Source organism: Myotis daubentonii, chromosome 7 (assembly GCF_963259705.1).
Source record: "Myotis daubentonii chromosome 7, mMyoDau2.1, whole genome shotgun sequence".
NCBI classification, from domain to species: domain Eukaryota; kingdom Metazoa; phylum Chordata; class Mammalia; order Chiroptera; family Vespertilionidae; genus Myotis; species Myotis daubentonii.
In genome coordinates this window covers 40203675-40225217 of record NC_081846.1, presented here as the reverse complement: position 1 = coordinate 40225217, position 21543 = coordinate 40203675, and the positions used below count along the sequence as shown (strand labels likewise).

Sequence of the window (21543 nt, the reverse complement as noted above, 5' to 3'; positions counted from 1 at the left end):
GTTAGTAATTAAAGCGTATTTATATCCCATACTTGGTGTTATTCAGTTACTTTTATAATTACACTAGAGGCCAGGTGCACAAAATTCGTGCACTGGGGGCGGGTGTCCCTCAGCCCAGCCTGTACTCTCTCCAATCTGGGACTCCTCAAGGGACGTCCAACTGCCCGATGTCCCTGCGGGATCGGGCCTAAACCAGCAATCGGACATCCCTCTCACAATCCGGGACTGCTGGCTCCCAAATGCTCGCTTGCCTGCCTGCCTGATTGCCCCTAACCGCTTCTGCCTGCCAGCCTGATCAATCCCTAACCACTCCCCTGACGGCCTGATCGACACCTAACTGCTCCCCTGCTGGCCCGATCGCCCCCAACTGCCCTCCCCTGCTGGCCCAGTTGCCCCTAACTGCCCTCTCCTGCCTGCCCGGTCATCCCCAACTGCCCTCCCGTGCTGGCCTGGTCACCCCTAACTGCCCTCCCCTGCCAGCCATCTTGTGGTGGCCATCTTGTGACCACATGGGGGTGGCCATCTTGTGCGAGGGCATGACAATCAATTTGCATATTACCTCTTTATTATATAGGAGGATTTTAAAGCCATATTCTTTTAAAACATCTAGAATGACTATTTTCAGAATTTGGACATTAGGGTGTCCAAAAACTTCAGCATCCTGAAGTCATTTCAGAAAGAGAAGCATTCTAATCACTCAGATGTCTAATCAGATATGTTGGCCCCTTGTCCTGTTCAAGTGGGATTTGGATGACATAGGTGGTCATATTAGAAGGCTGTTTACCCAGAAATGAACTTATAAAGCCTTTAACTGACATAAGCATTCCCTATCCTGCTCATTGATTGATTTGTGTGGCTCTAAATAACCCCTCAAAATATTCTGAAGGGGGGAATAACGCTCTGTTTTATTTCACCTATAAAGTCCAGGAAGCTGTCCTGAGTCACCTCAGGCATGTTTCCCTTTACAGATCAGCCTCTCAGTGAGCCGAAAGGGCTGGCCATGTGCTGAAAGCAGAGAGGAACTTTTAGCGGAGAGTGATGGCTCCACCTCATTACTGTCCTCAGACTTCAATGTGCACATGCAACACCTCGAGGTTTAAAATGGAGATTCAGATTCAGCAGGTCTGAGGCGAGGCCCGAGATTCTGCATTCCTAACAAGCATCCAAGTGATGCTGATGCTGCCATTTGGTGCACCGACTTTGGGAGCTAGGAACCCCCTCCTTGGGGAGCCCCCAGTCCTGCTCTGCCACTACTGGGCTGTGCCACTCTGGGCTCATTAGGTAACTTCTCAGTGCTTTATTTTCCTCTGTAAAACATGGTAAGGCATGGAGGCTCTTAACAAATTCAGGGAGTTGGAAATAATGTGAATGAGTAAATTCAGATGAAAGCATTTTAAAAAAATTAAACGAGCTACTCAGTTAAGAGTCTTTAAAATCACGGAAGGACATAAAGATAACTCTTTCCCTGAAACCAGCAAACTAGATGCCATTGCTTCTGCTGCCAGTTTTGTGTGGCACTGAGCACACTATTCTTACATTCTCCATCAAACTGCTGCTCTAGGTGCCTGCCCCATGGCAAAGCTGCAGCTGATCACCTGGCTTCTACGCAAAGTAATTTCTGAGTGGCCGCTGGTCTACACTCTGTGGGGTAGCACAATCCTCTTGATAACTCTCCTTCCAAAGACCCAGGTTCCATTGACATAATCTCAAGACAATAATTATTTAATTAATTGTAGGAAGGATGAGAGGACAATTTTTCCATGCCTCCATAATTCATAATTTATAGAATTTTCTCTCTTAAAATTCACATACTGATGCTTATTTTGCACATGATGGTGAGAATCAGTAAAAATAAATTCCTTCCCCACTCTAGTCAGTATGGCTCAGTAGATAGAGAGTCAGCCTGCAGACTGAAGGGTCTAGGTCTGAGTTCAATTCTGGTCAAGAGCACATGCCTGGTTTGCGGGCTCGATCCCCAGTAGAGAGTATGCAGGAAGCAGGCAGTCAATGATTCTCTCTCGAAGAAACATTGTAACAGAGAACCAAGATGGCGGCATAGGTTAACGCCAGAGTTTGCTGCTTTGAACAACTACTTCAAAAGTGAAACTAAAACACGGAACGGACATCACCCAGAACCACAGGAACGCTGGCTGAGTGGAAGTCCTACAACTAGGAGGAAAGAGAAACGCACACGGACACTCAGAGGAGGCGCAGTGCTGAAGTCAAATTCTGAGGTGCGGAGTGCGCGGAGCGGGCTGGCGGCGGAGGGCGCGGTTGTTGTTTTCAATCGGGAGGGAGTCGCAGACTCTGAGCACCAGATCCGGGCGAGTCTTTAGGGACCCAGACTCAAACGGGAGAAGCGGGACTGTCTGGCTTCGGTCAGAGCGAGTGCAGCTTTCTCTCCCAGCTTTGCAGCGGGTGCTGGGACTCAGAGAGGCAGAGCCCCTGGGGACAGGACTGAGAGCCGCCATAACTGCTCTCTCCGGCCCACCCTGTTGATCCTGTGCGACCCGCCCCGCCCAAGCCCTGCACAGAGGCATTTGCCGGATAGCCTCAGGCAAAGGCTAGATTAGCACCTCCCTAGAGGACAGAAGTTCTCTCACTGCTGACACAGCTGATTCTCATAGCCACTTGGCCTGGAGGTCAAACCCTCCCTGGAATTAGCTACAACAATCAAGATTTAACTATAAGACTTCGAACAAAGACCACTAGGGGGTACACCAAAGAAGCATAACAAAATGCGGAGACAAAGAAACAGGACAATTGTCAATGGAAGATATAGAGTTCAGAACCACACTTTTAAGGTCTCTCAAGAACTGTTTAGAAGCTGCCGATAAACTTAATGAGATCTACACGAAAACTAATAAGACCCTCGATCTTATATTGGGGAACCAACTAGAAATTAAGCATACACGGACTGAAATAACGAATATTATACAGACGCCCGACAGCAGACCAGAGGGGCGCAAGAATCAAGTCAATGATTTGAAATGCGAGGAAGCAAAAAACATCCAACCGGAAAAGCAAAATGAAAAAAGAATCCAAAAATGCGAGGATAGTGTAAGGAGCCTCTGGGACAGCTTCAAGCGTACCAACATCAGAATTATAGGGGTGCCAGAAGTTGAGAGAGAGCAAGATATTGAAAACCTATTTGAAGAAATAATGACAGAAAACTTCCCCCACCTGGTGAAAGAAATGGACTTACAGGTCCAAGAAGCGCGGAGAACCCCAAACAAAAGGAATCCAAAGAGGACCACACCAAGACACATCATAATTAAAATGCCAAGAGCAAAAGATAAAGAGAGAATCTTAAAAACAGCAAGAGAAAGAAACTCAGTTACCTACAAGGGAATACCCATACGACTGTCAGCTGATTTCTCAACAGAAACTTTGCAGGCCAGAAGGGAGTGGCAAGAAATATTCAAAGTGATGAATACCAAGAACCTACAACCAAGATTACTTTATCCAGCAAAGCTATCATTCAGAATTGAAGATCAGTAAATAGCTTCACAGATAAGGAAAAGCTAAAGGAGTTCATCACCACCAAACCAGGATTATATGAAATGCTGAAAGGTATCCTTTAAGAAGAGGAAGAGGAAGAAAAAGGTAAAGATACACATTATGAACAACAAATATGCATCTATCAACAAGTGAATCTAAGAATCAAGTGAATTAATAATCTAATGAACAGAATGAACTGTTGATTATAATAGAATCAGGGACATAGAAAGGGAATGGACTGACTATTCTTGGGGGGGAAAGGGGTGTGGGAGATGTGGGAAGAGACTGGACAAAAATCGTGCACCTATGGATGAGGACAGTGGGTGGGGAGTGAGGGCGGAGGGTGGGGCGGGAACTGGGAGGAGGGGAGTTATGGGGGGAAAAAAAAGAGGAACAAATGTAATAATCTGAACAATAAAGATTTAATTTAAAAAAATGATTCTCTCTCATCATTGATGTTTCTATCTCTCTCTCCCTTTCCCTTCCTCTCTGAAATCAATAAAAATATATTTTTTAAAAATAAATAAAATAAAAATAAGTTCCTTCCCCAATATTATAAAAATAATTAAGTTTGGTGATAGGCATGCAAACAACGTATTTAACTTCCAGTGCAGTTGAGTATGATTGACTTTACTCCACCTTGGAGAATATTTTCCTAAACTCTTCTTTAATCCCAAGCTCCTGGGAAGTCACCTGGAGCTGACACTTCTTGGTGAAGTGTCAGCAGATGGTGGCAATGCTATTGGACCAAAGCAATGTTGAAGCAGAGGAAAGGGTAGAAAGCCACAGGAGCCACAAAGAAGCATTCCTCATGGGAGGGACTGGAACACAGAGCCATGTGGCTTCAGTAGCAGGTCACTCCTCTGACCCCTCAGAGGAGACACAGGAGAGAATAACGGAAATATTGGGTCACAGAGTACTCCAGAGATGCTGCTGTCTTCATCCATTTTAAACAGAACATATATTTTCAAGTGTAAGACAACAAATAGGCCACCCTATAACTAGAGTAACTGCTGGCCACATGATTAGGAACAGCTTGGATCCAGGGTCCTTGATGGCATCTGGCTCTAGAAAGAAGCATGGAAGCAGAAGAGCATGCCAGGAGGCGAGATCTGGACCAAGGAGGAGGTATTGCACATGAAGGGAGCCAGCCAGGATGCAGACTGATTAGCTGTAAAAAAAAAAAAAAGTGGTCATGGATACAAAGCAAAGGATGAATTATGGAGTTGTGTGGAGAGAAATGGGCTCGGGGCAGATTTATTATGCTCCATTTCCACTCTGCTAGCAGGCTGCACAGAGTCTCAGGAGGTGCAGATCTACTCAGGATGGAAATTTCACATCCAGGGACGCTATCTCAGATAATCTAATTTGGTGAGATGAGAAAATCATATCTCATAAAACTATCATCCCCTTTCGAAAGCCCATATAAAAGTTCACAGGCTGTTGAGGCATCTAGCCATAGCATGAGCTTCTGTTATGGGCCATATGGAAACAATGGACTTACAGATAAAATTATTTTCATAAGAAATGCTACTCACTTGGTATGTGCAGGATGTTCTTTACAACCTGAACTTCATAAATTTTTATAAGGTGTTTGTTTATTGTCAGGCTCAGGAGCTGCTGTGTCACCATTGCTAAGTCACAGCTTTTTCAGACAAAGGATTCTTAATCTGTGTGTGATACACTATATAGTACTAGAGGCTGATGCACAAAATTAGTGTACAGATGGGGTTCCTAGGCCTGGCCGGCGATCAGGCCCAATCAGGTTTCCCGCCTCCCTGCCTCCCTGCTTCCTCCTTCCCTGGCTCCCTCAGTGCCCAGCCACCACCACTGGTTGCCTGCCATCTTCTGTGCAGCCCTCTGGTGATCAGCGCACCTCATAGCAAGCAATCAAACTTCCAGTCTCCCCATTGAACTCACGAGGGGGCAATTTGCATATTAGCCTTTTATTATATAGGACTAGAGGCCTGGTGCCAAAAATTTGTGCACTTTGGGGGTCCCTCAGCCTGGCCTATGCCCTCTTGCAGTCTGGGACTCCTCAGAGGATGTCCACCTGCTGGCTTACGCCTGCTCCCCAGGGGATTGGGCCTAAGCTGGCAGTCAGACATCCCTCTGGCAGCCCGGCAGCCTTCGGGGGATGTCCACTTGCCAGCGGGGAGCAGGCCTAAACTGCAGTCAGACATTCTTAGTGCTGCTGAGGAGGCAGGAGAGGCTCCCACCACCACTGCTGTACTGGCAGCCATCAGCCTGGCTTGTGGCTGAGCAGAGCTCCCCCTGTGGGAGCACACTGACCACCAGGGGGCAGCTCCTGCACTGAGCGTCTGCACCTGGTGGTCAGTGTGTGTCATAGTGACCAGTCATTCCCAGTCGTTCTGCTGTTAGGGTCAGTTTGCATATTACCCTTTTTTTATATAGGATAGAGGCCTGGTGCATGGGTGAGAGCTGGCTGGTTTGCCCTGAAGGGTGTCCCGGATCAGGGTGAGGGTCCCCACTGGGGTGCCTGGCCAGCCTGGGTGAGGGGCTGATGGCTGTTTGCAGGCTGGTCAAACCCCCCAGTGGGGACCCTCACCCCATGGAGGTTCGGCCAGCCTGGGTTAGGGGCTGATGGCTGTTTTCAGGCTGGCCACACCCCCTTTAGGGTGGGGGGTTCCCACTGGGGTGCCTGACCAGTCTGGGTGAGGGGCTGAGGGCCATTTTCAGGCTTGCAAAGCCCCCCAGGTGACGGAAGCTCCCAGCCTCTCCTTTTTTTCTTTTCTTTTTTTTAATTCTGGGATTTATTTACCTTCTATAATTGAAACTTTGTAGCCTTGAGAAGAGCTCAGAGTTGGCCAGGGCGGGTGGGAGGGAAGCCTCCTGCTTACTCCAGCTCTGTGGCCACGGCCAGCTGAAAGCAGATATCTGGGGTTTATTTACCTTCGATAATTGAAACTTTGTTGCTTTGAGTGGAGCTCAGAGCCCGACACAGCAAGCGGGAAGCTTGGCTTCCTCCATCATTGGGGCAACCAAGCCTCCTGCTTGCTCCAGCTCCATGGCTGCTGGCCACCATCTTGGTTGGTTTAATTTGCATATATGCGCTCTGACTGGCTGGTGGGCATGGCTTAAGGCATAGCAAAGGTACAGTCAATTTGCATGTTTGTCTTTTATGAGTGTAGATTATGATAGATGACCCTACACTTACTTCTAGTGTCTCCTCCATAACATTCTGTGCAAATGTTAAAATAAATATATTCCCAATCACTGAAATGGTTTGCCCTTTTGGCCACTGTACATGTAGGAGCAGAATGCCTCCCAGGGAGATAATATAGGAAATAGCAATGTCAGACCTTGTGGATCTTCTCAAGAAAAAATTACCTGTTTTCTTATGTCTCCCCTTCCTACTGCCACTCCTCAAATTATTTTATCAATAATGCCAAGCACAGAACAGGTTGTAGTGATCAGCCAGGTTGAGCTTCTACTCAGTGTTGGAATTCCTTCTGTCTTGTTTCTGGTGGCTGATCCTCTCATGTCACATACTTGCACTTGAAGCATCATGAAACTTCAAGGCCATTACTGGATGCTTTGAATCAGTAGAAAGCTCTCTCTTATATCTAGTTGAAATCTGCTTCCCTAAGATCCTATCCACTGAATCTGGTCATGCCTGTTGGAACTTCAAACAGGTGAATCTACTTCCTTGTCCACATGTCATCCCTTCACGTTCTTGCAGGCAGCTGCCATGTCTGTTCAAAGTCATCTTATCTGGCACCAGATGGTGAGACATGTGCCTTGACCTGTTGCTAAAGGCGGTTAAGAAATGACAGCACGGGGGTCGGAAGCTTGTGTCTTTCTTCATTCTGGGCTGCTTATATTGGCATCAACCAGTGCTGAAATCATGCCCCTAGTGCACACTTTCTCGTGGTCAGAATAAGACTTAACAGAAACGAAGAAGTGGGCTAGACTGAGAGGACTTTGAAGTGCTACAACCTACCCAACTAAGAACAGCCCCAGAGGCTATTATAAATCCGTCCTGTGGAAGGCCTCTCAAACAAGCACCATTATTAGCCCTCTGATGCTAATAGTTCAGATGATGTCTTTTAAATTATTTCCTAATGTTTTAAAAACTTGCCATGTGACCAGTAATTTTCTTTTGAGAAGATCCACAAGGTCTGACATTGCTATCTCCCATATTATCTCCTATATGCATAATTCACTCTCTCATTTAATTTGATTGGTGACACTTTTCAGGTAGGTATACCTTTTTTTTATCCTCACCTGAGGATATTTTCACTGATTTTATTTTATTTTTTTTAATATATTTTATTGATTTTTTTACAGAGAGAGATAGAGAGTTAGAAACATCAGTGAGAGAGAAACATCGATCAGCTGCCTCCTGCACACCTCCTACTGGGGATGTGCCCGCAACCAAGGTACATGCCCTTGACCGGAATCGAACCTGGGACTTTTCTGTCCGCAGGCCAATGCTCTAGCCACTGAGCCAAACCGGTTAGGGCTATTTTCATTAATTTTAAAAAGAGGAAATGGAAGATAGAATGTGAGAGACAGAGAGAAACATCAATTGGTTGCCTCCATACCCCGCTTGACCAGAAATCAAACCCAGAACCTAGGTATGTGCCCTGACCGAGAATTGAACCTGTAACCTTTTGGTGTACAGGACGATGCTCCAACCCGCTGAGCCACACCAGCCAGGGCAAGTAGGTATACCTGTTTGCCAATCACCCACCTTCACCCACCCCTGCTCCCTTCAGTTACCAGTGAGCTTTCCTTATAGTTGAGAAAAGGAGTTGACATTGAGGAGGGCTGAGTCAGGCTGAATGTAGAATTCTGTCATAACATGACCTTGCAATGAGAAGATACTAAACTGTCAACTTTTATGCCACCTTACCCTCAATCACTTCCTGAAGTTTTCTTGATAGCAAAGGGTTCTTTAACAGGAGAGAATGCTATTGCTGGATTTTAAAATTAACCATGATAGAGTATTCACAATATAATACTTAATCACTTTTAATGGCATATTTATCATTATTTTATGTAGCTTCACTGAAACATTTCATAATTTGTGTTTTTAAATGGGTCCATTGAAGTATATACTCTGTAGACTCAGAACTGTTACACATACATAGTAAACAACTGTTCTTGCTACAATTCTTGATAATTCAGAAACACAATTTCAAGAAATCAAATATTTCCAAAGATCAGGTTGCCTTTTTCCTATGCAAGCCAAGAGCACATTGTACTGTTCGTTTTCCAATGCAGTATAAGAGGAAGACAACGGATCTGGGAACTTGTGAAATTCTTGACAAATTTAAACCTTGCTTATGTAAGCTATACACAGGGAGGCAAGAAATACTTCAGGGATTTGAAAGGACTTAAATGGGGTCTCGCTGCCAGGACAGCAGCAGTTTGAATATGAGCCATCACATCTGTCCATTTGGCATGGTCCTTTGAGTCTCTAGTTAGCAGCTGTGGGAAAGGGACAACAGGAAGAGACCAGAGAGAAAGGAGCCTGTGTTGCTCACCATAAAACCACAAGGACAGGAGAGATGGCTGTTCTCAGGCTGCAGAGAATGAAGAAGCCTGGAGATGTGAGAGGGAAGAGACGCTGCTGACATTCAGTAGCCACGGTGGTCTCAGGACCACCCATATGGTCACTGCCATCAATGTGGTTACCAGAACCACTGGGGTTGTTTGAAGCTGTGAGACATGCAGGCAAAGGCAATGCTCCACACAGCACTAGCTAGAGATCTTCACTGAGACGCAATCATCCTCTGGGGAGCCAAGAAAGACTTCTGGCTCCAATACCTTACCTCCCACCACTTCCCTTTAGATTTTGTAGGGTTAGGTTTGGGCCCTGGAATTGGAGGTCACAGGGATACTGAGGGAGGTGGCAGGTAGCCCACATTGCCACGGACAACCATGGTGGACTAAATGCTATAGGTAAAGGCCCGGGGGTAGTCAGTGAAAGAACAGTCTGGTTCATTAGAATTTACACTGGACAGGCTCCACAGGGTGACTCTGAGCAGCTAAAGGAAGGAATGTCCTGTGGTTTTATAACATGGAAGAACTTAGCCTGAGATCTTTTCCTGGTCTTTTATGAAGAACCACAGTAATTCTGATACGTATCCCAAGTTGAGAACTAGTGCTAATTTAGAGAATGAGCACTAATTTCCAAGTGAGGTCTGTGAATCAACTGAGATAATTATTAAATATTTAGATAAAATGTTTAAATTACTGGGTCCTAAATATGACCTGGTTAGTCAGAAATTATAAGGGTGAATTCCAGGAATCTGCATTTCTTTTTATAAGCTCTCTAGGGATTCTCTTAGATACTAGTAATCTAGGAAGTCCAAGCATCACTAGAAACATTTGTAGGACCACCCTAGTGACTACATGGATGAGACACAAGGAGAAGGCTATACAAAAAAAGGAACAAGCCCAACCGGTAAGGCTCAATGGTTGAGCATTGACCAGGAGGTCAGGGTTTGATTCCCTGTCAGGGCATATGCCTGGATTGTGAGCTCAATCCCCAATAGGGAGAGTGCAGGAAGCGGCAGATCAATGATTCTCATCATTGATGTTTCTATCTCTCTTTTCCCCTCCCTTACTCTCTGAAATCAATAAAAATATTTTTTAAAGGAACAAGACTAAGACTTTAGCTTCCACATTCTGTGTAGGGATGACTTCATTCCTATGGAAGTGGGATTAATGATTAAGAACCATACATGAAGCAATTAGGTATATATGGACTTAAACTCTTTGATAATTCTGCACGAATTATTTTTTTTTCTTGCTAATTATTTTTGTCTAAATTCTAACTTAGAAAATCCAATTCAAGTATTAAAATAATTTCCTTGAACTCGGGAGGATTCAAGTAATTATTCAATTGCAATTCAGGTGCCTAAGAAGAGACTGTCCTTGAATGAGTCCACCCTGGTTACACACACCATAGTTACATAAGCTGGCTCCTATACCGGAGTCACTCTCTGATATGGGTCATTTTCAAACTTTCCAGATTTACGTGTGCCTACCAAGTTCATGAAGCACATCCATGCAGAAGCTACATTTTTAAGTTACTTTTAATGACCACTTGGTCTTTCCAAAAATCCTAGAGCCCAGGTTATTGGTTTTGTTATTGAAAGTTTGTCAGTGTTTCACATGATTACAAATTTTCAAGAGTCCTTGCAGTGCTTACAATTCCACACCTCTATTTTCCCTTTCATTTCATTGTTCTCCTAAAGTAAACAAGAAAAAGTAGACGAGAAAAACATAATAAAAAATACAAAGTAAGTTTCAAACTGAAGGCTCAAAAATCTGAGTTGCAAACGTTCTCTTGACAAAGAAATCAGTGTACCTAGAAGGTAATTGATATTAATTATTAAACTACATAATGTCTATTAATGGCTATTTTATGAGTACTGTAGGTACCAAGAACTTGGTTAATTGTGTTATGTGTATTATCTCATGTTACTTAACAATAATCCCATGAAAAAATGCATTCAATATCTCTTAGACGGGGAAGCTAAGACACAGAGAGGTTGAGTAACTTTATCGAAGCCACACAGCAATAAGTGGAAGAAGTAGAGTTTGCATCCATGAAGTCTAACTCCAGACCCTGAATTCAACCATTAGGCTATACTAATTCCACCTACATTAATACAATTCATGCAGAGATTGAGATGTGCTTAATCATCAGCATTTCTAGATATTATTTAAGACCATGTGCAATGATCAACTTATTTAAATAAAAATATTTCATATATATAAAATCAAAATGCCTGGGTTTACATACAGGGAAGTTTATTTGTGTGGCAGGATATTAAGAAGTTAGGAAAATTCCTTGGCAAGTGGAATGGGGATATTGAGACAGACAGCTTATTTAAACTGGCCTCATCCAGCACCCTGACTCACTTGCCTTCTCCAATGCCCAACCGCTCCCTTAAGCATTAAGCCCTTGGGACAGTGAGGTTCTGATGAGCATCAAATAATCTTAAGAACAAATCCTCAGTCTGTTGACCACAGAGGCAGAGTATTGGTCAAGCTAGAGATAATATCTAGGCCTCAGCTGTTGTTTCAGCTCCAGGCCCAGAAAAGCAACAGAACCAGACAAAGCGATGCTGCCATGGCTGACATCAGAATCAGATGCAATGACCAATGACCACCTACGCTAGTGTCAACCCATCAGTAGATACCACAACACTGATGAATCGGCATGTTAAAGGACACACCTGGAAAGCTGATGAATGATCCTCCCCTGAGATCTCGTCTAAAATCTCTGCCTTTAGAAAACATATAAAAACTCTTAAGACAAAGGAGCCAGTACAGGCTCTCTCTCTAACATGCCCACATTTCTTCAGGTGTGTATCTTGGTTTTCTTTCTCCTAAGCTCTGAGAGTCCCATGAGATTTGCAACCAGGGGAGCAGCGGGCAGTGACAGCTTGTCCCGGACTAACTACCTGAACCTGTCTCCAAGAGCCCTTCTTTTGCTTCTAAGTTGTTTCCTGAGTCATGCAGCCCAGCTGGCTCACTTCTTCTCCCTCGTGACTTTCTTTCTAAAAGGCCCAAAGCAGCTCTCTGAGCAGCCCACTGGAATCTTCTCTTTAAGTGTACTTCTGCTTTGCATGCTAAGTAAATTTCCTCTTGCATTAGAGTTCTTAGCTCTGAATTCTTTCTTTGCTGAACTCAAGAAGCGAGAGCTGACATCACTGGTAACATTTATACATAAACAATGACATTTTATACTTTGTATTCTTATTCTCGGCATTATATTTTTCATAACATCTAGGTAATACCTCTCCCAAATTCTATTAGGAAAAGTTTTTCCATATCTAAAGTATCAAATCTAGGCCCTGGCCAGGTATCTCAGCTAGTTAGAGCATCATCCCGATACACCATGGTCGCAGATTCATTCCACAGTCAGGGCACATACAAGAATCAACCAATGAAAACATAAATAAATAAAACAACAAATTGATGTCTCCTTCTTCTCCCCTCCCCTCCCGAACCCTCCCCTTCTCTCCTCTTCTCTTCTCTCTCTCTCATCAATTTTTAAAAAGTATCAAACCTAAGGACATCACCCAGTCCACCCAATTTCTACGTGAAGTTTAAATTCTAGTGTTAATATCAGTAGAAGTTTTCTACCCCTCACTTGTAATGTTTAATCTGCCTAGGCTCAAGTTTAAATATTATAAATTCTCTGAATCTTATTTTTCTAATTTATCAATAAGGATTTTGCATAAAGATCCCTTTTAACCCTAAAGACAATGATTTTGACTGCATAGTAGTCATTTCTATATCCCTAAGTAGCATTTCAGAGGAATAACAACCTATTAAGCCTGAGATGAACTGACCAGGAGTCCAGGCCTCTAGACTCCAAAAGCCTTATGTAATAAACAATCAGACTGACCACTCTAACCAATAAGCATCAAATATCACATATCTCCGTGGAATTTCACACAAATTTAACGTGAGTATATTAAAGCTAAGAGTTAAAAGAATTGGCAAATTAACTCTCACAATGGGCCCCTTCTTGGTGTAGCTCAAAAGTTCTTCTTAAAAGTTCATAACATCTTCTTAATTGTGTTGCTAAAAAGAACACATCACAATATGGAAACATAAACTTTAGTTAGGATTTAATTGAAAAGAGTAAATATGCAGAAATGAAACATTTTATTCCAAGAGAAAAGGATGCGAACTATAACCATATGCAGTCCTTTCACATATAAAGGACATCAGCATAACAACTGCTGATGTTCATGATTACCTATGCCAGGCCTAGAGAAATTAATAAGCACTCTTGTTATTTATTTTCAGATGCAGACATAAAAAAGGAATGTGGGCCCTCAGTTAATATTGCTTATGTCCATTTATTCAATCCTTGCTTTGCTGATAGAAGGATACCATAATAGCATAATGGCTATTCTAGAATCTCAGCCAAAAAGAGAAGAAAAAGTTGATTAGTTTTAGTCCGCAGAGCACAGGATATCTGTGTTTGTGCTTTTAAAGAAACAATTCCATTTCCTATTATAAAGTAAAAAATGTAAACGTGTAACACATTCATATTTATTTCCAAAATAAAATGCTCTCTTAGAACCGTGAATTTTAAGCCTTTCTATTTGTTGGTGACAGAACTGTCTTTATTAAAGAGCTAGTCATTTTTCATGAAGTGGATATAAAAGCCTGGTCATCTTTTTGTATCAGTTTATATGTATTTTAATCCATCTCTGCTATTTATGAGATCATAGAGTTGATGTGGCACCAAATGGATCAAAACTATAAGGGTGATTGGTTTTTATTAATATATCCGCCTTCTGTATTTTTTCACTGACTTTCAAAGAATAGGCTCATAAATTTCTTTTCAAACTGATTATACTATGCTAAATATGTTAAAGGTGAACAGGGGGTGACGAGAGTGTTAACTGGACTAAGACAAGATGACCCTTACGTGATTGAGAGATATAAATTGTAATAGTGTGATTATCAGGATGAACAACCAGTACTCTCTCTTAAACAACCAAAGTGTACACAGCACCCCACTGCTGGGTCTTACCAATCCGCCATAACCAAATCAACCCATTTCACATATCAAGAAATCGAGGCCCTAAGCTCTCAAAGCTCGTAAGGAGCAGAGCCAGGATTTGACTCAACACACGCTATGCTCCTAACCACCAGTCCACACTCTCTTTACAGACCAGATGCTGTAGTTGTCCACGCGGGCTCGAAATTAGAATCATTTGGGGAGATTTAAAAAAACTGATAAACCATTCCCTCAAGATGAGCTAAGAACATCACTATTCTTGAAAGCTCCTGAGAGAATTTTAGTGTGAATCTAGGGTTGAAAGCAGGGGTCTTCAAACTACGGCCCGCGGGCCACATGCGGTCGCCGAAAACATTTATCCGGCCTGCCGGGTGTTTTTGCCGCCGCTGTGTGCATAGGAATTTGTTCATAGTTTTTTTTTTAAACTATAATCCGGCCCTCCAACGGTCTGAGGGACAGTGAACTGGCCCCCTGTTTAAAAAGTTTGAGGACCCCTGGTTCAAAGCAACCGGATTAACAAACGCCAAGGATGGTGCTTTTGGTTTTTTTGTTTTTTAAAAAATATGAGTCTTTCTCCAAATAGTGGGAGAACAACCAAAGCTCCAATTGTTTATCTAGAACAGAAACACTCGATGGGGGCACACATCCACACCTACATCATCAGACCATTCTTGTTTCCTTCCCAATCTGCCCTTTCTGCCCCACATGAAGATCCCACCTGACATCTTAGTGCTGAAGTAGATCCAGGAAACGGCAATCCACACCCTCCAGCCACAAGTGAGGAGCCCAGGAAAGAAGCAGCTTTGCCCAGTGTCTCCCAGCAGCAGTAAAGGCACAATGGGCGCTGGAGTCTCCTGCACCCTATTTCGCTGCTCCTTTCACAGAAAAATTTTGGAAGCCGTAGGCAAACAGCTGGGGCAAGGAGTCAGCCACGGCATCTGAAGAGAATGTCAAGAACCAGAGAGAGCAAAAGAAAGAAAAGGTCATAACAGGATGAGAAAGGAGAACAGCCACAATCTGAAATTGACTGACTGACGGGTAAATGAGAAGGGATATATAATAAAGCAATAGAAGTGACCAGAACAATAGAGAGAACTGGCCATTGCAATGCTGTATCAGCAAAACAAGGGGAAAATACAAGAGAACCACCACACCTTCCATTCAGCCTTGGGAAGCATGCTGAAGCCTAAAGTACTTTCAAAATAGAAAGTAATATCAAAGCAAACACTAACTGTAGAAAAATCACCAGACACAGAGGTAGGGACTGCCAGAAACTCCCAAACCTGTGAAGTAGCATCTGCTACCATTGCCACTCAAAGTGGAGTTCTTGGATCAGCATCACCCAGAAACTTGTTAGAAATGCAGTATCTGGGTGCTTCAACCCTAACCTTCTGAATCAAGATCTGCATTTTAATAAGATTCCCTCGTGATGATTAAGATGCATAAACAATTTTAAGAAGACCTGGCTCTACTATACGAACCAAACTGAGGAATTAAAACAAAGAGCTATTACAGGCAGAGATGGGAACTAGGTAACTAAGTAGAAGCCAATCTAATTAAATTATTTGTTAGTGCCCAACGATATGCTAGGCCCAGAGCTGGGTATTTGGGGAAATAGGTGCTTGAGGTCAGGTGTGGTTGGCATGTTGCTTTTAGGGGAGAATGCAGAGAGCACATATATATGAGGAAGACCATGATGTGCTCCAAGAGGAAGTCAAGCAAAACGGTTTGGAGGGGCAAAAACTGAATTCAAAATGGGATCAGGAAGTGTACAGCAATTGCACTGACTCTCTGACAGGCAGAAATGGTTATGGGAAAGTGGGAGGCCCTGTTTCAGGCCAAGGGAACAGCATAAGCAAAGATGCAGAACTCATAGGCCTGCTGGGTGTTGAAGGAACATTGCCTTCAGCCTAGAGCAGTGTTTTTTGAATTGTTTCAAGCAGACTCAGGAGTCTGTGATGATGCCTCAGAGACTGCTAATAGGTTTCCTCTAACTAATCATCCATAAAGGGTAGGGAGGGGAGGCTCATGAGATTGCTGGGGCCCCATTTCAACCACACAAGATTTTTTAAAAAAATTTTTATTGATTTCAGAAAGGAAGGGAGAGGGAAGGAGAGATGAAAACATCAATGATGAGAGAGAATCATTGATTGGCTGCCTCCTGCACAACCTCACACTGGGAATTGAGCCCACAACCTGGGCATGTGACCTCCTGGTACACAGGTCAATGCTCAACCACTGAGCCATGCTGGCTGGGCATGTAAGATTATATTTTAACAGTGGATTACCATTGACAAATAAAATTTGAAACATGTCACTGTGCAAGTACCTAGGTACTTCTAAAATGATTAGCTATAGCTGTGCCTGGCATGTAGCAGGCACTCAAATATCCATTGAATAAATTAACAAATGAATTAATGAATCTATGAGATCAAAGTAAAAAAATGTGGAGCTACTGTGGGTCTGGACTGCAAATGGTCTTAAACATCAGAGGAGACGTTTATATGGCATTTGGTTGGGCACTGGGGAAATGTTCATTAGACAGTGACTGAAGTTAGCTCTGCTTTAAGAAGCTTATTCTGCAAACCAAGTGTAAATGGACTGGAAATGAGAGAGAATGGAGATGTGAAACTAGTCAGGAGGACATCATGGTAGTCCCTAAGAAGAGATAAGAAGAGTCTGAACAAAGTCATCACCAAGAGAAGAAGAGCATCATGAAGCATCATGGAAATGGAGTCTCTGGGCTTTACCTGTGTATTGTATGTGGAAAGCAAAGAAATTGGGAAGGCTCTGAGTGACAGGGAGAAATACAGAAACTAACAGACACCCCTGTTCATGGAAGGAGAAAGATGTTGATTAGAGTTTAGATCTGTTAAATTTGAAGCATCTGAGAGTAATATAAAAGCCATCTCTCGTAAGTAGTTCAAAATGTCAACATGAAATTTAGGAGGGAGAGGAGAGATAAGGAGGTTACTTTAGGAAAACAATCTGGCACTAATAAAAGGACACCACAGAACCAAAAGCAAAAAGGAGATCATCTATAAAACAAAGGGGATCAAGAGAAATATACAGTATTAAGAAAAATGAAAAAGAAAAGCCAGGCTAAAAAGACCATATTGAGACACATGGGGAACAGAGACAGGAGCAGGGGAGGTGACAAAACAGACACAGTGAAATGGTGGGTTGGGGCGGGGGGGGGGGGGGGGGGAGGTGTCACAATAAAGTCCTCGAAGCAAAAGAAAAGCAGTGGGAACTCAGGACAAATTATCATTGCTCTTTAAATCTTTGAAGACATAGGATCTTATAGAAACAGGAGACAATCAATTTTACTCTTTTCTTCTGTTACAGGTGTTCGCAAAGAAGTCACACCTATGAGAAGCAAAACAATTGCTTGTGTTTTTAATATTGTTGCTAGAAATCAAGTGCTAATATCTTCAAATTCAGCTGGCAGAAAAAATTCTAAAGGGTGAGGGGAGGGCAGTTCAAGGATTTAATCAGAGAAACTCCACACAGCATTGTTCCATTAAGACATCTCCTCTTTGAGAATTGTGTTTGTTTTGCAGGATTTTTATTTTCTGTCTTGGCCAGGTCACTAGCCTAAGTAAAAAGATTCTGAGAACACTTGATATACTTTGATAGATCCTCTTATAATACACTTCGTATAGGTTTCCTCCAACTGCTCTTGGGTCTTACTAATTGGCTATATTTGGGTGACAAGTACTAATGACAGTTCCTTCTCTGGTTTGACTGTAGAGGAGACACCACCCTTGCTTTCCTTTCTACCTCAGTTCAAGGATACATTGGGTGGTGCAATATACAGATCTTGTATCATAGAAATGTACACTTGGAACCTATGTGATCCTATTAAACAATGTCACCCCAATACTTTTAATAAAAAATAAAAAAAATAATTAATTAACTATGTGATGGGGAAGATGCTTAAGAGATGAATGTTTTTTAAAAAAAATTAATTGAAAATGTTAAAAAAGAAGGATACATTAAGTTCACTGTTCTGTTTTTGCTCTGGGAATCTGTCTATTGGTCAAGTGCTATAAAATTCAAATTTTTACTCCTATAGCTGCTATTTAGTGATAATAATCTATAAAAACATTATTACTTAGGTAATGTAAAATAATAGAATGCAAACATTATATAAGGAATGATACTGAAAAAATATTTATATCACTAGGATGATTCCAGAGAGGACAGTACGTTTTCCTTTGTTAGGAGGATTCACCTTCTCAAAAGAATTTTACTACAAATGCTAGAGAGGTCAAGGAGAGCTACAAGAATAGCTCTTCGATTTGTGGCTTTCATTCCAAGCTTCCTCCAATCACTTTTGGAAATGAGTAGGAACGTAAATTATAAATCCACAAATACTTGATTTATGGGAATATAGAATCTGAGCTACAACCCACACTTTGACCAAATAAGCATTTTCCACCTTAAAACCCTCAAGCAACAACAGAACTTGCAATGCAGTGTTTGCATTCTCAGGGCATTTATCTAATAGAGGACAGGGGTGGTGCCTACTCACTGCACATATGGCATCAAAATAAGAAGAAAGGACTGTGAAAAGCAGTGAAACCAGGCCCAGGAAATTCTTTCAAGCCAAAACCTTGACCTTTATCTAAGATGTAGCTTATTGACTTTATGAAAAGCCTTCTTTTTAATTTGATAAGTGCATTTCCGACTGCTTCATGCATTGTTCTGAAGCTGCCAGTTTCCAAGCTTCAGACTGGACTCCATAAAGCAAATGTTTCATTTCTTCTTTCTGAGCCTCTTTTGCTACATCTTAACAAAGTTTGCATTCACCCTGGTGTGGTGCTCCCGAGCAAAGCAAAACCAAAAGGACCTGCAAACCACACCTCTGCTTGAAAACGACACTGGCTAAGCCATGAACTAGAGAGCATTCCAAAACTCTGTTGCTTTCGTACCCACGGGGGCGGAGGGCTTGGTGGCAATTTATTTTCCTTGAAGAATCCTCACACTCCCCCATCCAGGTTCACCATAGAAAATGTTTGTCCTCCAGAGCCTGGGAACGCATTCCGGAAAGCGTGGTCCTGCCAGCTCTCCCCAGCGGCCCCCGCAAACAACAGTGTCGAAACAGATGGTCCTCCCTCCCCTTCTCCTTGTCCCTTCCGCAGCCCCACCGTGTCCTCCCATTCTGCGCGGACACCTTCACCCAGCGCTCGGTAGCCCGGACCCCCCTCAGGGATCCCAGCGAGCTGCAAACTTTGGGACCTTTTTTCTGCCTCTCAGCCCCCCACCCTCACCCCCCGTTTCACCTTCAATCAGCTGCAGAACTCTCTTGGGACCCCCAAGCTTCTTCAACTGCTACCTCCCTCCAACACCTCTTTCCCCCCAATACCCATTTATCCCCTTAGAATGAAGAGAGAGATGCCAGCCCCAAACTTCCCAGCCCGGGCGGCGGAGGCACTGCGGCTAACCACAGAGGGGCACTCTCCTTGTCCTCTTCCCTGCTCCATCCTCCCCTCCGTCCGCAGGGACCAGCGCCCGGGAGCCCACACGGGGGTGCCTCCACTCCTCTGGCTTCCAGGACCCACTCCCAACTCCAGGGGCTCGCAGGAACCTCACAGCCCGCAGCCCGGGCGGGCGGCAGCTGGGCATCCCCCTCTACAAGTGGGACCGCGGACGAAGTGGGAACTCCGCCGCGAGGGGGGCTGCGGGCCATTCCCCGGGGCGGCGCCCAGGTGCGGGCTCAGCCCGGGCGGGCGGGCGGGCGCGAGGCGCCGGGCTGGGCTGAGCCGGCGCCCGGAGCTTACCTCGGAGCGCGGGCCGCTGGCGCCCGGGGCAGTGGCTGCCCCGCCGGGAAGCTGTTGCTCGCGCTGGCGGCGGCGGCGGTGGCTCCGGGGCGGCTCCGGGGCTCCTCGCAGACGCTTCCCCGCGATCTGCGGCCGCCGGGGCGGTGGCGGCGACAGCACGGGCGACAGCTCGGCCCGGCGCGGTCCCGAACAGTCCAACTCTGGCGGGCGCCGGGCAGAGGCGCCCCACCACCGCGGCCCCCGCGCTGAGCGCCTGCGCGCCCGGCCTCGCCCAGGTGAGGGGCGTGAGCCGCAGCGGCGGGGCGCGCCCGGCGGGGGGTGGCGCTCCGCCCGGCCCCGGAGGACCCGGGGGCGACACTCGCCAACGCCGCTCCCGCGCGCCCAAGCTGGCGCCGGTGTATCAGGCAGGGACTCGGAGGCTCACCCGCTCCCGCGAGTGAGGCGGGACCGCTCGGGGGCTCGCGGACACTGCAGCGCCTCCCGCAGCCTCGCCGCCTCCAAATCCCGCCTTTGCAGGCGCGCGCACAGCCGGGCGCCCAGGCTCGTCCCGACCCGGGTCCTCGCGGGCGCCGGCCTCGGGACTCCGGTCTCTGATAAAATTCTTGGCAACCGCAGAGGTCTCCACACCGGGATGCCAGGCGGCGCGGAGGGGCGGACCTTTCACATGTTAGTCGAGCCAGAGTGCAACTCCCTCCTGGGAGATCCTCAGACCCGCTATTTGTTTTTCCTCTTCAACGGGCCCCGGGCTGGAGGAGCACACGGAATCGCCTGGACGTTTTTGGCGCAGCCTGGAAGGCCCGCAGCGCGGAAGGCATCGCAGCCTCGCTGAGGAGCCGAAGGACTCCTGGGTGGCGGGCTCCGGCTCCTCCGGGTTTTCTTTTCCGTGTTTATTGAAGTTTTCAAAACGAAAACATGTCATCGGTTACCCTGATGTAGGGCATCTTCTGAAAACAGCACAGGACGTACCCAGGTGCTGAGTTCTGAAGGGGAGAGCGCTTGGAAAGAAAACATTGAAGGGAACAGGAAAAATAATTTTACAAGAGCGGTTTTCTGAGATTACTTCTTTGGCTGGAGAAGTGCAAGAGTAATAAAGGACAAGAGAGCTGTGTTAGCAGAGACTCTTTTTTTTTTTTTTTTTTTTGACCAGATGACTTTAAAATATTATTCTTTGGTTTTCTTCTGAGATGATTGACACTGACTCCATCAATAATTAATCCAGCAGCTGTTAATGTCTTGGCATAATCGTCCAGGGTAAATATTTTAGCGTCCAGCCAGAGCCAATGGCTGCTCTCCGGGGTGGGCTTGAGATCTGACAAGCACACACGCACACCATCCTAGAGCTTCCAGGGAAGAGCCGTTCCATTACTCACCTTGGAGTGTAGGGCTGTTGCAGGCACCTGCACACCTGAGCTACCAGGTGAGAAGGAGCAGTAATCTGACCGTTTTTATATTTTCAGAATTCTAAGTATTTGCACACCCAGGTAGGCATTCTCACTCATTACTAAGGGCAGACACTCGTTGGTATGTTTATTCTTCAAACGGTGCCCTGTTTGAAATCGCTACAGGAAGCAAGCGCCAAAATTAAATCATCCCCCAGAAGAACACGAGCTATGATAGATTGCTTAAGTTGTCATTTATAAAAATTATAGTCTTAAGGTCTCTTGCCATCAGTAAAGGTTATTTTGAAAAGAAGTCTTTCATGAGTCCCTGAAGGTCAGTAAGGTGGGG

The 21543-nt window shown here is 44.8% G+C and overlaps 1 protein-coding gene across 2 annotated transcripts in view; it reads right to left on the bottom strand.

Moving 5' to 3' along the window:
- Positions 1-20688, bottom strand: part of ZNF385B (zinc finger protein 385B) — a 375335-nt gene extending 354647 nt beyond the window's left edge. Inside the window, exon 1 of one of the 2 annotated variants that reach the window (XM_059703940.1) lies at positions 19816-20688. The gene's annotated coding sequence lies outside the window, so the exon portion shown is untranslated. The remainder of the gene's footprint in view (positions 1-19815) is intronic. The other variant, XM_059703939.1, reaches the window with a different exon arrangement.
- Between the last annotated feature and the right edge of the window lie 855 nt (positions 20689-21543).